Consider the following 17,796-nt stretch of genomic DNA (forward strand, 5'->3'; position numbering starts at 1 on the left):
TAAATGTAAGACCAGAAACTATAAAACTCCTAGAGGAGAGCATAGGCAAAACACTCTCCGACATACATCACAGCAGGATCCTCTATGATCCACCTCCAAGAATTCTGGAAATAGAAGCAAAAATAAACAAATGGGACTTAATTAAAATTAAAAGCTTCTGTACAACAAAGGGAAATATAAGCAAGGTAAAAAGACAGCCTTCTGAATGGGAGAAATTAATAGCAAATGAAGCAACTGACAAACAACTCATCTCAAAAATATACAAGCAACTTATGCAGCTCAATTCCAGAAAAATAAACGACCCAATCAAAAAATGGGCCAAAGAACTAAATAGGCATTTCTCCAAAGAAGACATATGGATGGCTAACAAACACATGAAAAGATGCTCAACATCACTCATTATCAGAGAAATGCAAATCAAGACCACAATGAGGTACCACTTCTCACCAGTCAGAATGGATGTGATCCAAAAGTCTGCAAGGAATAAATGCTGGAGAGGGTGTGGAGAAAAGGGAACCTTCTTACACTGTTGATGGGAGTGCAAACTAGTACAGCCACTATGGAGAACAGTGTGGAGATTCCTTAAAAAGTTGCAAATAGAACTGCCTTATGACCCAGCAATCCCACTGCTGGGCATACACACCGAGGAAACCAGAATTGAAAGAGACACGTGTACCTCAATGTTCATCGCAGCACTGTTTATAATAGCCAGGACATGGAAACAACCTAGATGTACATCAGCAGATGAATGGATAAGAAAGCTGTGGTACATATACACAATGGAGTATTACTCAGCTATTAAAAAGAATACATTTGAATCAGTTCTAATGAGATGGATGAAACTGGAGCCGATTATACAGAGTGAAGTAAGCCAGAAAGAAAAACACCAATACAGTATACTAACACATATATATGGAATTTAGAAAGATGGTAATGATGACCCTGTATGCAAGACAGGGAAAGAGACACAAATGTGTAGAGCGGACTTTTGGACTCAGAGGGAGAGGGAGAGGGTGGGGTGATTTGGGAGAATGGCATTGAAACATGTATACTATCATGTAAGAAACGAATCGCCAGTCTATGTTCGATGCAGGATACAGGATGATTGGGGCTATTGCATGGGGATGATCCAGAGAGATGATATGGGGTGGGAGGTGGGAGGAGGGTTCATTTTTGGGAACTCATGTACACCCGTGGTGGATTCATGTCAATGTATGGCAAAACCAATACAGTATTGTAAAGTAAAATAAAGTAAAAATTAAAATTTAAATAAAAATAAAAAAATAAAATAAAATTGGGATACAAGTGTATGATTAATAAGTGCATGATTGATAAAGGCAATCAGTTTATTTTGAAGTCAGACTTAAAGCTGTAACAGTTTAAAAGAAATGATTTCTAAATATTCAAAATACAAACACTAAAAAAGATTTTTACAATTGAGAAAGAAGTAAGAGCAAGCAAAGGAAAATAAGCACTAGCATAAACTTGCTAGCATGTGAAAGGAGCACAATAGAATGGTAGTTTGAACATTCTTGGACATTACCTTTCTTTGGAATTGGAATGAAAATTGATTTTTTTTTTCCCAGTCCTGTGGCCAATGTTGAGTTTTCTAAATTTGCTGATATGTTGTGTGCAGCAATTTTAACCACATCATCATTTAGGATTTGAAATAGCTCAGCTGTTATTCCATCACCTCCACTAGCTTTGTTATTAGTAATGCCTCTGAAGACCCACTTCACTCCACACACCAAGATATCTGGCTCTAGGCGAGTGACCACACCACTGTAGTTATCTGGGTCATGAAAGTCTTTTTTGTATAGTTCTGTGTATTTTTGCCACCTCTTCTTAATCTCATCTGCTTCTGTTAGATCATTTTTGTTCTTTATTTTCCCAACTTTGCATGAAATATTCCCTGGTATCTCCAGTTTTCTTGAAGATATCTCTACTTTCCCCATTCTATTGTTTTCCTCTATTTCTTTTCATTGTCTATCACATAAACAATGCTAAGAGGGAGGTTCATAACAATACAAGCCTACCTCAAGAAACAAGAGAAACATCAAATAAACAACCTAACTTTACAACTAAAGCAACTATAAAAAGAAGAAAAGAGGAACTCCAAAGTTAGTAGAAGGAAAGAAATCATAAAATCAAAGCAAAAATAAATGAAAAAAATAAATGAACAAGACTGTAGCAAAAATCAACAAAACTAAAAGCTGTTTTTGTTGCCAAGATAAATGAAATAGGCAAATTGTTAGCCAAAGTCACCAAAAAAAGTGGTGGGGGAGAAGAATCAAATCAATAAAATTAGAAATGAAAATGGATAAATCACAACAAACAACACAGAAATACAAAAGAGCATGAGACTACTATGAGCAATTGTATGCCAATTAAATGGACAACTTAGAAGAAATGAATGAATTCTTAGAAAAGTAAAATCTTCCAAAACTGAACCAGGAAGAAATAGAAAATCTTATCAGAACCATCCCAAGCACAAAAATTGAAACTGCAATCATAAATCTTCCAACAAATGAAGCCCAGGACCAGATGGCTTCACAGTTGAACTCTACATAAATTTTTAGAGAAGAGCTAGTTCAGTACAGTTCAGTCGCTCAGTCGTGTCTGACTCTTTGCAACCCCATGAACTGCAGCACACCAGGCCTCCCTGTCCATCACCACCTCCCGGAGTTTACCCAAACCCATGTCCATCAAGTTGATGATGCCATACTACCATCTCATCCTCTGTCATCTCCTTCTTCTCCTGTCCTCAATCATTCCCAGTATCAGGGTCTTTTCCAATGAGTCACCTCTTTGCATGAGGTGGCCAAAGTACTGGAGTTTCAGCTTCAACATCAGTCCTTCCAATGAACACCCAGGACTGATCTCATTTAGGATGGACTGGTTGGATCTCCTTGTAGTCCAAGGGACTCTCAAGGTCTTCTCCAACACCACAGTTCAAAAGCATCAATTCTTCGGTGCTCAGCTTTCTTTACAGACCAACTCTCACATCCATACATGACCACTGGAAAAAACATAGCCTTGACTAGACGGACGTTTGTCGGCAGAGTAATGTCTCTGCTCTTTAATATACTGTCTAGGTTGGTCATAATTTTCCTTCCAAGGAGTAAGTGTCTTTTAATTTCATGGCTGCAATCACCATCTGCAGTGATTTTGGAGCCCCCCAAAATAAAGTCTGCTACTATTTCCACTGTTTCCCCATCTATTTCCCATGAAGTGATGGGACCAGATGCCATGATCTTCATTTTCTGAATGTTGAGCTTTAAGCCAACTTTTTCACTCTCCTCTTTCACTTTCATCAAGAGTCTCTTTAATTCTTCTTCACTTTCTGCCATAAGAGTGGTGGTATCTGCATATCTGAGGTTATTGATATTTCTCCCAGCAATCCTGATTCCAGCTTGTGCTTCATCCAGTCTAGCATTTCTCATGAAGCACTCTGCATGTAAGTTAAATAAGTAAGGTGACAATATACAGCCTTGACATACTCCTTTTACTACTTGGAACCAGTCTGTTACATATACTATTCAAACTCTTCCAGAAAATTGCAGAGAAAGATAAATTCTCAAACTCATTCTATGAAGCCACCATCATCCTGATATGAAATCCAGACAAAGATGCCACTGAAAAAGTATACTACAGGCCAATATCACTGATGAGCATAGGTTTAAAATTTCTCAACAAAAATTCTAGCAATCAGAATCCAACACCATATTAAAAAGATCATATGTCATGACCAAGTGGGCTTTATTCCAGGGATGCAAGGATTCTTCAATATTCACAAATCAATGAATGGGATACACCACATTAAGAAATTGTAAGATTAAAAACCATATGATTATCTCCATAGATGCAGAGAATGGCTTTGACAAAATACAACACCCGTTTATGATTAAAAACTTTCCAGAAAGCAGATATAGAAAGAACATATCTCAACATCAGTTCATTTCAGTTGCTCAGTCGTGTCCAACTCTTTGCGACCCCATGAATCACAGCATGTCAGGCCTCCCTGTCTATCACCAACTCCTGGAGTTCACTCAGACTCGAGTCCATCGAGTCAGTGATGCCATCCAGCCATCTCATCCTCTGTTGTCCCCTTCTCCTCCTGCCCCCAATCCCTTCCAGCATCAAAGTCTTTTCCAATGGGTCAACTCTTCGCATGAGGTGGCCAAAGCACCTGAGTTTCAGCTTTAGCATCATTCTCTCCAAAGAAATCCCAGGGTTGATCTTCAGAATGGACTCGTTGGACCTCCTTGCAGTCTAAGGGACTCTCAAAAGTGTTCTCCAACACCACAGTTCAAAAGCATCAATTCTTTGGCGCTCAGCCTTCTTCACAGTCCAACTCTCACATCCATACATGACCACTGGAAAAACCATAGCCTTGACTAGACAGACCTTAGTCGGCATAGTAATGTCTCTGCTTTTGAATATGCTATCTAGGTTGGTCATAACTTTTCTTCCAAGGAGTAAGTGTCTTTTAATTTCATGGCTGCAATCACCATCTGCAGTGATTTTGGAGACCAAAAATATAAAGTCTGACACCGTTTCCACTGTGTCCCCATCTATTTCCCATGAAGTGATGGGACCAGATGCCATGTTCTTGGTTTTCTGAATGTTGAGCTTTAAGTCAACTTTTTCACTCTCCTCTTTTACTTTCATCAAGAAGCTTTTTAGTTTCTCTTCACTTTCTGCCATAAGGGTGGTGTCATCTGCATATCTGAGGTTATTGATATTTCTCCTGGCAATCTTGATTCCAGCTTTGTTTCTTGCAGTCCAGCATTTCTCAAGATGTACTCTGCATATAAGTTAAATAAGCAGGGTGACAATATACAGCCTTGACGTACTCCTTTTCCCATTTGGAACCAGTCTGTCGTTCCATGTCCAGTTCTGACTGTTGCTTCCTGGCCTGCACACAGATTTCTCAAGAGGCAAGTCAGGTGGTCTGGTATTCCCATCTTTTTCAGAATTTTCCACAGTTAAGCCATATACAACAAATGCACAGAAAACATTATCCTCAATGGCAAAAAATTGAAAGCATTTCTTCTAAAATCAGGAACAAGACAAGGGTTCCCACTCTCACCACTACTATTCAACATAGTTTTGGAACTCCTAGCCACGGTAATCAGAGAAGAAAAAGAAATAAAAGGAATCCAGTTTGGAAAAGAAGTAAAACTCTCCCTGCTTGCAGATGACATGATCCTCTACATAGAAAACCCTAAAGACACCACCTGAAAATTACTAGAGCTAATCGATGAATACAATAAAGTTGCAAGATACAAAACTAATACACAGGAATCCTTTGCATTCCTATACACTAACAATAAAAAACAGAAAGAGCAATTAAGGAAACAATTCTATTCACCATTGCAGAGAAATGAATAAAATACTTATGAATAAATTTACCTAAAGAAACAAAAGACCTATATATAGAAAACTACCAAACAATGATGAAAGAAATCAAAGAGGACACAAATAGATGGAGAAATATACCATGTTCATGGATTGGAAGAATCAATATAGTGAAAATGAATGTACTACCCAAAGCAATCTATAAATTCGATGAAATCCCTATCAAGCTACCAATGATATTTTTCACAGACCTAGAACAAATAACTTCACAATTTTTATGGAAACACACAAAAAAAATCGAATAGCCAAAGCAATCCTGAGAAAAAAAGAATAGAAAGAAGAAATCAACCTTCCTGACTTCAGACTATACTACAAAGCTACAGTCATCAAGACAGTATGGTACTGGCACAGCAAAAGACATTTAGATCAATGGAACAAAATAAAAAGCCCAGAGATAAATCCACACACCTATGGACACCTTATCTTTGACAAAGGAGGCAAGAATATACAATGGAAGTAAGACAATCTCTTTAACAAGAGAGAAACTGGAAAAACTACTCAACCACATATAAAAGAATGAAACTAGAATACTTTCTAACACAATATGCAAAATAAACACAAAATGGATTAAAGATCTAAATGTAAGACAAAAAAACTATAAACTCTTAGAGGAATACATAGGCAGAACACTTTCTCTGACATAAATCACAGCAAGATCCTCTATGACCCATCTCCCAGAGTAATGGAAATAAAGCAAAAATAAGCAAATGGGACCTAATTAAATGTAAAAACTTTTGCACATTGAAGGATACTATGAGCAAGGTGAAAATACAGTCTTCATAATGGGAGAAAGTAATAGCAAATGAAATAATTGATAAAGAATTAATCCCCAAAATATATAAGCAGCTCATACCAGAAAAATAGACGACCCAGTCAAAAAGCGGGCTAAAGAAATAAATAGACATTTCTCCAAAGAAGACATACAGATGACTAACAAATATATGAAAAGATGCTCAACATCACTCATTATCAGAGGAATCCAAGCCAGAACTACAATGAAGTACCTTGTCACACCAGTCAGAGTCACTGCTATCAAAAAGTCTACAAACAATAAATGCTGGAGAGGGTGTGGAGAAAAGGGAACCCTCTTACACTGTTGGTGGGAATGCAAACTAGTTCAGCCACTATGGAGAAAATTGTGGAGATTCCTTAAAAACCTGAAACTAAAACTGCCATGTGACCCAGCAATCCCACTGCTGGGCATACACATCAAGGAAACCAGAATTGAAAGACACACATGTACCCCAATGTTCATTGCAGTACTGTTTACAATAGCTAGAACATGTAAGCAACCTAGATGTCAATTGGCAGATGAATGAATAAGGAAGTTGTGCTACATATACACAATAGAATATTACACAAGTATAAAAATGAACACATTTGAGTCTCTTCTAATGAGGTGGATGAAACTGGAGCCTATTATACAGAATGAAGTCCAAAACAGAAACACAAATACAGTATATTAACACGTGTATACGGAATTCAGAAAGACGGTAATGATGATCCTATATCCAAGATAGCACAAGAGACACAGATGTAAAGAAGAGAGTTTTGGACTATGTGGGAGAATGTGAGAGTGGGATGATTTGAGAGAATAGCGTTGAAGCATGTATTTACCATATATAAAATAGGTGACCAGTGCAAGTTTGATGAATGAAGCAGGGCACTAAAAGCTGATGCTCTAGGACAACACAGTGGGGTGGGGCGGGGAGGGTGGTGGGAGGGGGCTTCAGGATGGTTAGATATATGTACACCCGAGGCTTATTCATGTCAATGTATATCAAAAACCACCACAAAATTGTAAAGTAATTAGCCTCCAATTAAAATTAATTAATTAATTGTAAAAAAAGAACATCTGTATTGTATGTGTAAATTTTCACTCATCTGTAGTTTCAAAAACATCCTAATTATATACCATTATCTTATTCTTTCAAGAAAAATTTAAAAGGCCTTATTTTTCCTTGCTATTCTCTTGAACTCTGCATTCAATTGGGTACTTCTTTCCCTTTCTCCTTTGTCTTTTGCTTCTCTTCTTTCCTCAGCTATTTGTAAAGCCTCCTCAGACAACCATTTTGCCTTCTTGGTGTCTTTTTCTTTGAATGGTTTTTGTTACTGCCTCCTGTACAATATTAAGAACCTAAGTCAATAGTTCTTCAGGCACTCAGTCAACCAGATTTAACCCCTTGAGTTTATTCATCACCTCCACTATATAACCTTAATGAATATGATTTAGGTCATACACAAAGAAAGCTGAGCGCCAAAGAATTGATGCTTTTGAACTGTGGTGTTGGAGAACACTCTTGAGAGTCCCTTGGACTGCAAGGAGATCCAACCAGTCCATTCTAAAGGAGATCAACCCTGGGTGTTATTTGGAAGGAATGATGCTAAAGCTGAAACTCCCATACTTTGGCCACCTCATGCGAAGAGTTGACTCATTGGAAAAGACTCTGATGCTGGGAGGGATTGGGGGCAGGAGGAGAAGGGGACGACAGAGGATGCGATGGCTGGATGGCATCATTGACTCGATGGATGTGAGTTCGAGTGAACTCCAGGAGATGGTGATGGACAAGAAGGCCTGGCGTGCTGCAATTCATGGGGTCACAAAGAGTCAGACACGACTGAGCGACTGAACTGAACTGAGTAATCTAGTGTTTCCCCTACTTTCTTCAATCTAAGCCTGAATTTTGTAATAAGGAACTCATGGACTGAGCCATAGTCAGCTCCAGGTCTTGTTTTTGCTGGCTGTATAGAGCTTCTCCACACATTTTTGCCTGCAAAGAACATAATCAGTCTGATTTCAGTTAAAAAGAAAAGAGAGAGAGAGATAAAGGCACCTAAATTGGAAACAAAAGAGTAAAACCGTCCTGTTTGCAGATGACACGATACTATTCATAGAAAACCCTAAAGACCATCAAAATCTATTAGAACTATAAATAAATTTATTAAAGTCACAAAGTACAAAATCAGTATACCAGAAATCTAATGTATTTCTACATACATAACTCAGAAAGAGAAACCAACAATCCTATTTACAATTGCATTAAAAGAATAAAATACTCATGAATAAATTTAAACTAGGAAGTAAGAGACTTATACACTGAAAATTGTGCATCATTGATGAAATATGTTGAAGACCCAAAAAATGAAGATATATCATGTTTATGAATTTGAAGAATTTAAAATGAACGTACTAACCAAGGCAATCCATATTAAAATGTCAATAATATTTTCACAGAACTAGAACAAATCATTTTAATATTTGTATGGAAAAACAAAAGACCCCATATAGCCAAAAGCAATCTTGAGAAAGAAGAACAAGCTTGAGGTAATACATCATGCTCTCTGACTTAAAAGAACACTACTGAGCTATAGTACTCAGAACTATACAGTACTGACACAAAAACATTGATCAAAGGAGCAGAACAGAGAACCCAGAGATAAACTCATGAAGTCACTTAATTTACAGCAAAGGAACCAAGAACATATAGTGAGGAAAAGACAGTCTCTTCAATAAATGGAGTTGGGAAAACTGGACAGCTACATGCAAAAGAATGAAACCAGACCACTTTTCTTACACCATATAAAGAAGCAGACTCTAAATGGGTTAAAGATGTAGATATAAGACCTGAAGCCATAAAAATTTTAGTATAGAAAATATACTTTTTTATTTCAATCATAGTTACATTTTTTATACTTTCTTCCTCAAGCAAGTGTAACAAATGAGATGACACCAAATCAAAAATTTTTGCTCAACAAAGGAAACTATCAACAAAACAAGTAGATGACCTACTAAGTGAGAGAGACGATACTTGCAAATAATATATCTGATAAGTGGCTCAGTTCAGTCGCTCAGTCGTGTCCAACTCTTTGCAACCCCATGGACTGTAGCACACCAGGCTTCCTAGTCCATCACCAGTTCCCAGAGCTTACTCAAATTCATGTCCATCAAGTCACATCCAATCATCTCATCCTCTGTCATCCTCTTCTCTTCCCACCTTCAATCTTTCCCAGCATCAAGGTCTTTTCAAACAAGTCAGTTCTTCACATCAGGTAGCCAAAGTCTTGGAGTTTCAGCTTCAACATCAGTCCTTCCAATGAATATTCAGGACTGATTTCCTTTAGGATGGACTGGTTGTATCTCCTTTTAGTTTAAGGGACTCTCAAGAGTCTTCTCCAACACCACATTTCAAAAGCATCAGTTCTTCAGTGCTCAGATTTCTTTATACATTCATACAAGACTATTGGAAAAACTAAAGCTTTGACTAGATGGAGCCTAGAGATTCTAAAAGATAAGTGGTTAATATCCAAAATATATAAAGAATTCACACAACTTACTATAAAAATCTTTAAAGAATTTTGATGTAAAAATAGAGAAATTGAATAAACATTTTCTGAAAACATACACATGGCCAACGGGCACACAAAAAGATGTTCAACATCACTAATAACCGGGAAAATGAAAAGACAACAATGAAATGTCATCTCATACCTTTCAGAATAGCAGTAATAAAAGAAGACCACAAATAAAAAGTGTTAACAAAGATTTGGAGAAAAGGAAACACTTATACCCTGTTGGTGGGAATGCAAATTGGTGCAGCTACTATGGAAAACAGTATGGCAATCCTCCCAAAAATAAATAGAATTATCATATGATCCAGCAATTCCACTCTTGTGTTTTTAACTGAATAAAACTAAAATCATTAATTCAAAAACATATAAACTCCTATGTTTATTGCAGTCTTATTTACAATATGCAAGAACGGAAGCAACTTAAATATTTATCGATAGATTAATGGATAAAGAAGATTTGGTACATGTATAAAATAAAATATTACTTAAGCATTAAAAAAGAATGAAATATTGCCATTTACAACCTCAATGGATCTGAAGTGTAATATGTTAAGTGAAGAAAGCCAGACAGAAAAAGATAAATGCCACATAATTTTACTTACATGTGAAATCTAAAAATTAAAAAAAACACAAATAAAACATAAATCAATTCATAGATACAAAAAATAAACTGGTGGTCACCAGAGGGGAACATGGAAGTGGGTTGAGCAAAATAGATAAGATCAAAAGAATAACCTTCCAGTTATAAAATAAATGTCATGAGGATATAATCTACAGTATAGAGAATATAGTCAACAATACTGTAATAACTTTGCATGTGACAGATGGTTATTATATTTGGCATGGTGATCAATTTGTAATGTGAAAGTGAAAAGGTAAAAGTGATAGTTGTTCAGTCTTTGTGACCAAGTCTTTGCGACACTGTGGACTGTAGCCCACCAGGCTCCTCTATCCATGGCATATTCCATGCAAGAATATTGGAGCGGGTAGCCAATCCTTTTATCAGGGGATGCCCCCCACCCAGGGACTGAACCCTAGTCTCCTGCATTGCAGGCAGATTCTTTACCATCTGAGCTACCAGGGAAGCCCAACTGTAATGTATGTAATTGTCAAATCATCTATTATACAATTGAAATTTATATAACATTGTATGTTAACTATTCTTCAATTAAAAAGGAAAAATTATACAAGTAAAATGCTTCTAGAATTACTGACACCTGTCTTTCCATCTATGTGCATTATTTCATACTTCTTCCCTAGTCACCTACAAATCAGAAGATACTTATTGAATAAATACTGAGAGGAAGCACTGAAGTAAGTGTTGCCAATTCAAGGGAAAGGAAAGGAAGTACTATATAAATACCAATTTTCCAAACATCAGACAACACAATTTTATTTAAATTGTATTCAATTATTAATATATAGTTCATTGAGGAATTATCCCTGGGTAAATTGAAAGCCTCTTGATGAAAGTGAAAGAGGAGAGTGAACAATTTGGCTTAAAACTCAACATTCATAAAACGAAGATCATGGCACCTGGTCCCATCACTTCATGGGAAATAGATGGGGAAACAGTGGAAACAGTGTCAGACTTTAACTTTTGGGGCTTCAAAATCACTGCAGATGATGACTGCAGCCATGAAATTAAAAGACGCTTCCTCCTTGGAAGGAAAGTTATGACCAACCGTATTGAAAAGCAGAGTCATTACTTTGCCAACAAAGGTCCATCTAGTCAAGGCTATGGTTTTTCCAGTGGTCATGTATAGATGTGAGAGTTGGATTGTGAAGAAAGCTGAGTGCCAAAGAATCAATGTTTTTGAACTGTGGTGTTGGAGAAGACTCTTGAGAGTCCCTTGGACTGCAAGGAGGTCCAACCCTTCCATCCTAAAGGAGATCAGTCCTGGTGTTCGTTAGAAGGAATGATGTTAAAGCTGAAACTCCAGTACTTTGACTACCTCATGCGAAGAGTTGACTCATTGGAAAAGACTTTGATGCTGGGAAGGAGTGGGGGCAGGAGGAGAAGGGGACGACAGAGGATGAGATGGCTGGATGGCATCACTGACTCAATGGACATGAGTTTGAGTGATCTGGGAGTTGGTGATGGACAGGGAGGCCTGGCGTGCTGTGATTCATGGGGTCACAAAGAGTAGGACACGGCTGAGCAACTGAACTGAACTGAACTGAAAATTGAAAGAGTGATACAAAAGATAATTTGCTCCAGTAAGTAAAAATTATTGTAGCTTAAGTATTAAAGGTGGTTTGAGAGACTGGCAAATTTTCTTTTCTGAGATATCTGAGATAAATAGCAATCATCTCAAAGGTTTCTGAACGTTTCTAACCTATAATAGTCAAGGTTATATTGCTTAATGAGACCTTTGCTTACTTAGTTGAAAGGAGAGTTGATAGGCTTAGCTGCTTAGTGCAAGCTCTTCAGATGGTTATTTGTTAAGTCCGGTTAGCAAGGCTTTACAGTGCAATTTATTTCCAGTGACTAGGGGCGGAAATGCCTGAAAGGTGGATGAGTGCCAACAGTGTATCTTTCCTGAGGCCAGCAATGAATGTCTCTGGCCCTGAGTCAGCTTAACTCAGCCTGGGAAAATGCTAGAGCAAATCATGATAAAAATCAATTTGCAATTGCTTCTAAAAGACCATGGATCTGTGAAGAACAAAGCCTGGAAAATTTATCTCATATGCCAGAGTTCAGAGTGACATCAGATTGATAGGTTAAGAAGATATGTTGGAGCTTAACTTTATAGGGTTTTGATCCTTCCTGCACGAAGCCACCAATCCACTGGAAAAATAATGGAGGAGAGCCAAGAAGCAGAGGTGTGTCTTCCTACACAGGGATCTGTGAAACCATGCTGTAAACTCAGCTAAAACCACATGTGGGACATCTGGCATTAGACAGAATCAGTCTTGGTCAGTCCTGACTATCCATTGTTACACAGGAAGCACCAAACCAGAAAATCTTAAGATTAAAAATTCTCACTTAACTCTGCTTCCTCCTCTGGCTCCATTTTCCTGATCTCATTTGCATAAAATGCCTTGAAAGAGTTATCCATGATCACTATTTCCAGTTTTTTTTTTTTTTCTTCTTCCATTGCAGGACAAGCTATATAATCTGCTGTGATCAGAGCAAAATAAAACTGTGAGACTTCTTTGTAAGATCCTTTGTCAAAAGTAAGAATTTCTAGAGTGATGTGTGTGTGTGCTAAGTCACTTCAGTTATGTCTGATTCTTTTCCACACTATGGCCTATAGCCTGCCAGGTTCCTCTGTCCATGAGAATCTCCAGGCAAGAATACTGGAGTGGGCTGCCATGCCCTCCTCCAGGGGATCTTCCTGACCCAGTGAGAGTAAAACATTAATCCACCTGTGTGGCTCATCCAAAGTGGGGCCTTGTGGGACAGTGCATATCTTATAACCACCAAGCTGGTCCTGCTCCATCTTCTAAGATACTCCAGCCAGGCTTTCATTTTCCACTTTTCCACGAATGTAGTTCTTATCAGGGTCAGCAATGAATTCCATTGGGTTAAACCTCTAAGTTAATTGTCATCTGCATCTTCTTAGATCAATGAGTGATGTATAATAGGCACTCCTCTTTCCTTGAAGGACTGTCTTCACCTAATTCCAGGATACATTTCCTCTGTTCTCTGTCCACCTCACTAGATGCTGCTCCCTTTAGTCTTAACTTCTGATTCTTCCTGGTTATGGGCTAAAATATTGGTCCACCAAAGGTATGCATGAGCTAACAGTGGAAAACTATAACTATGTTACCTTACGTGGTTAAAAGGGTTTTGTCTATATGATTGAGTTAAGGATCTTCAGGTAGAGATTATCCTGGATTATCCGAGTGGGATCAATGTAACCACGATGGTTCTGATTAGAGAAAAACAGAAGAATTAGTCAGTAGTAAGTGATGTGATGATGGAAGCAAAACATTGGAGTAATACAAGGAAGGGTCAGGAGCCAAGGAAAGATGAACACCTCTAGAAACTTAAAAAAAAAAAAAAAAGAGAGAGAGAGACAAGGAAACAGACTGTCCCCTGAGGCCTCCAAAAGGAATGCTGGCTTGAAGTCTTGATAAGAACTTGGTTTTAGACTTCAGATCTCCACACTCATAAGGCAATAAAATTTACTGTTTTTAAGCCACTAAATTTTTGGTAATTCATTTCATAAGTTATAACAAACCATATATTCATCAATCCAACCTCTATATATTGGCCTGTACCAGAGCTCATTCCTAGGATCTTTGATTTCTCCATACCCACCCCCTAATAGTCTTAAAACAGCTAGCTTAAAGGCTTTAAAAATACTAACTATCAAAAATGAAAATCAAAACCACAACGAGATACCACCTTACATGCTAAAATAACTATCATCAAAAAGATAAGAAATAAGTATAGGGAAAGATGTGGGGAAAAGGGAGTCTTCTTGCACTGTTGGTGGGAATGTAAACTGGTACATTCATTATAGAAAACAGTATAGCTGTTCCTCAAAAAATAAAAAATGTACTTACATATGATCTATTTATCCCACTTCTGGGTATTTAGATAAAGAGAACAAAACCACTATCTCAAAAAGATATCTGCCCCCCCACGTTCACTGAAGCATTATTTACAATAGCCAAGATTTGGAAACAGCATAAGGGTTCACTGATGAATAAATAAAGATGTGGCATATACATGTAACAGGATTCAATCATAAAAAATTATATCCTGCAGTGTGTAACAACATGGATAGAACTTGAGGGCACTGAGTGAAATAATTCAGAGAAATACTGTATGATCTCATGTATTAATATATATGGAATCTGAAAAGCAAACTTTTACAGACAGGAAAGATTGGTGACTGCCAGAGATGGAAGGGGCATGATGGAAGAAATGGGTGAAGGGGGTCAAAATGCACAGATTTCCAGTTGTATGATAAATAAGTTGTGGAGATGTAATATACAGCATTATGACATTAATTAACACTCCTGTACTGTATATTTGAAAATTGCTAAGAGAGTGGATTTTTAAACTCATCAATATAAGAAACAAAAACTTGCAATTATGTGAAGTGATAGATGTTAACTAAATTTACTGTGGTAGTCATTTTGTGATATATGTATATATCAAAGCATTGTATTATTGATACAATTTTATGTTAATTATAGCTCAGTAAAACTGAAAAATAAATAACAAAATAAAATACCAGATAAATATTGATAATTTTCACATTTATTTCTCTGGATCAGACTTCTTTTCTAAACTCCAAATTAGTTTAGCCAGTGGTTCACAATATTTCCACATAAATTTCCAAAAGTCATCTCAAATTTAAAATGTCTCCAAATGCACGGTCCTTCTGCCAACTTCCCTATATTAGCAAATAACAGCTCCAGCTCATCTCTTCTTGTTTCACAGTCTAAAATCCTCAGTTATCATTGACTCCCCTCTTTTATTCATCCTACATTGCTTCCTGCTAAAAAATCCTTTTTGTTGGGCCTCCAAAAACACTTCAAAATCCAATACTTATTACCATCTTCCTTGCTTCTACTGTGGACAGAGTCAGCATCATAGCCCACCTGGAATATTCTAACAGACTCCTAACTGGTCTTTCAGCTTCTCACTTTGTTCCCCTACCATCTAGGCTCAACCTAACCAACAAAATGATTCTCTTACAATATTTTCAGTATCTCATCATTTCACTTAAAACCTTCTAATGGCTTTCTATTTCTCTCAAAAGCCAAAATCCTTACAGTGACCTAGAGGTTCTTTGTGATCTGGCCACACTGCAACTTCACTAACCCCATTTCCTACCACTCTAACTCACTCTGCTGCTTCTACACCAGGATCATTGCTCTTCCTAGAATACACTCTTGAAGTTTTTGGTTATTATTTGTCCTTCTACCTGAAATGGAAAACCATACATCTACATTACTCATTCTCCCTTCTTTCTGGTCCTCTGTTAAACTGTCACAATCCCTGACCACTTTCCTTATTCCTTCTCTTTTTTATCCTACTTTGTTTATTTCCATAGCTCTATAGCTATCTTACAAACTGTATGTTTGTTTCAGTGGCTCAGTTTTGTCCAAATCTATGCGACCCCATGGACTGCAGCATTCCTTGTCCATCACCAACTACTGGAGCTTGCTCAGACTCATGTCCATACAGTCGGTGATGCCATCCAACCATCTCATCCTCTGTCATCCACTTCTCCTCCTGCCTTCAATCTTTTCCAGCACCAGGGTCTTTTCAAATGAATCAGTTTTTCGCATCAGGTGGCCAAAGTATTGGAGTTTCAGTTGCAGCATCTGATTTCCTTTAGGATGGACTGGTTTGATCTCCTTGCTGTCCCAGGGACTCTCAAGAGTCTTCTCCAAAACCACAGTTCAAAAGCATCAGTTCTTTGGCACTCAACTTTCCTTATGGTCCAACTCTCACTTGCATGCATGACTACTGGAAAAAACATAGCTTTTTCTATATAGACCTTTGTCGGTAAAGTAACGTCTCTGTTTTTTAATATGCTATCTAGGTTTGTCATGGAGTTCCCTGATAACTCAGTTGGTAAAGAATCTACCTGCAATGCAGGAGACCCTGGTTCAATTCCTAGGTTGGGAAGATCCTCTGGAGAGAGGATAAGCTACCCACTCCAGTATTCTTGTGTTTTCCTTGTGGCTCAGCTGATTAAGAATCTGCCTGTAATTGGAGAGACCTGGGTTTGATCCCTGGTTTGGGAAGATCCCCTGGAGAAAGGAAAGGCCACTCACTCCAGTATTCTGGCCTAGAGAATTCCAAGGACTGTATAGTCCATGGGGTCGCAAAGAACTAGGACACAACTAAGCCACTTTCACTAGGTGTGCCATAGCTTTTCTTCCAATGAGCAAACATCTATTATTTCATGGCTGCAGTTACCATCTGCAGTGATTTGGGAGCCCTCAAAAATAAAGTCTCTCTCTGTTTCCATTGTTTCTCCATCTATTTGCCATGAAGTGATGGCACTGGATGCCATGATCTTCGTTTTTTCAATGTTGAGTTTTACTTTTTATATAAATTTATTTATTTTAATTGGAGGTTAATTACTTTACAATATTGTATTGGTTTTGCCATACATCAACTTGAATCTGCCACAGATATACATGTGTTCCCCATTCTGAACCCCTCCTTCCATCTCCCTCCCTGTACCATCCCTCTGGGTTGTCCCAGTGCACCAGCCTCAAGCATCCAGTATCATGCATCGAACCTGGACTGGCAATTTGTTTCATATATGATATTATGCATGTTTCAATGCCATTCTCCCAAATCATCCCACCCTCTCTCTCTCCCACAGAGTCCAAAAGACTGTTCTATACATCTGTGTCTCTTTTGCTGTCTCGCATACAGGGTTATCGTTACCATCTTCCTAAATTCCATATATATGCATTAGTATACTGTATTGGTGGGTTTTTTTTTTCTGACTTACTTCACTCTGTTTAATAGGCTTCAGTTTCATTCACATCATTAGAACTGATTTAAATGTATTCTTTTTAGTGGCTGAGTAATACTCCATTATGTATATGTACCACAGCTTTCTTATCCATTTGTCTGCTGATGGACATCTAGGTTGCTTCCATTTCCTGGCTATGCTGCAATGAACATTGGGGTACACGTGTCTCTTTCAATTCTGGTTTCCTCTGTGTATATGTCCAGCAGTGGGATTGCTGAGTCATAAGGCAGTTCTCTTTCCAGTTTTTTAAGGAACCTCCACACTGTTCTCCATAGTGGCTGTACTAGTTTGCACTCCCACCAACAGTGTAAGAGGGTTCCCTTTTCTCCACACTCTCTCCAGCATTTATTGCTTGTTGACTTTTGGATTGCAGCCATTCTGACTGGCATGAAATGGTACCTCTTTGTGGTTTTGAGTTTTAAGTCAGCTTTTTCATTCTCCTCTTTCAGCTTCATCAAGAGGCTTTTTAGTTCCTCTTTATTTCTGCCATAAGTGTGGTGTCATCTGCATATTTGAGGTTATTGATATTTCTCCCTGAAACCTTGATTCCAGCTTGTGC

This window comes from Capra hircus, chromosome 15 (genome assembly GCF_001704415.2).
Source record: "Capra hircus breed San Clemente chromosome 15, ASM170441v1, whole genome shotgun sequence".
In the NCBI taxonomy this organism is placed as follows: domain Eukaryota; kingdom Metazoa; phylum Chordata; class Mammalia; order Artiodactyla; family Bovidae; genus Capra; species Capra hircus.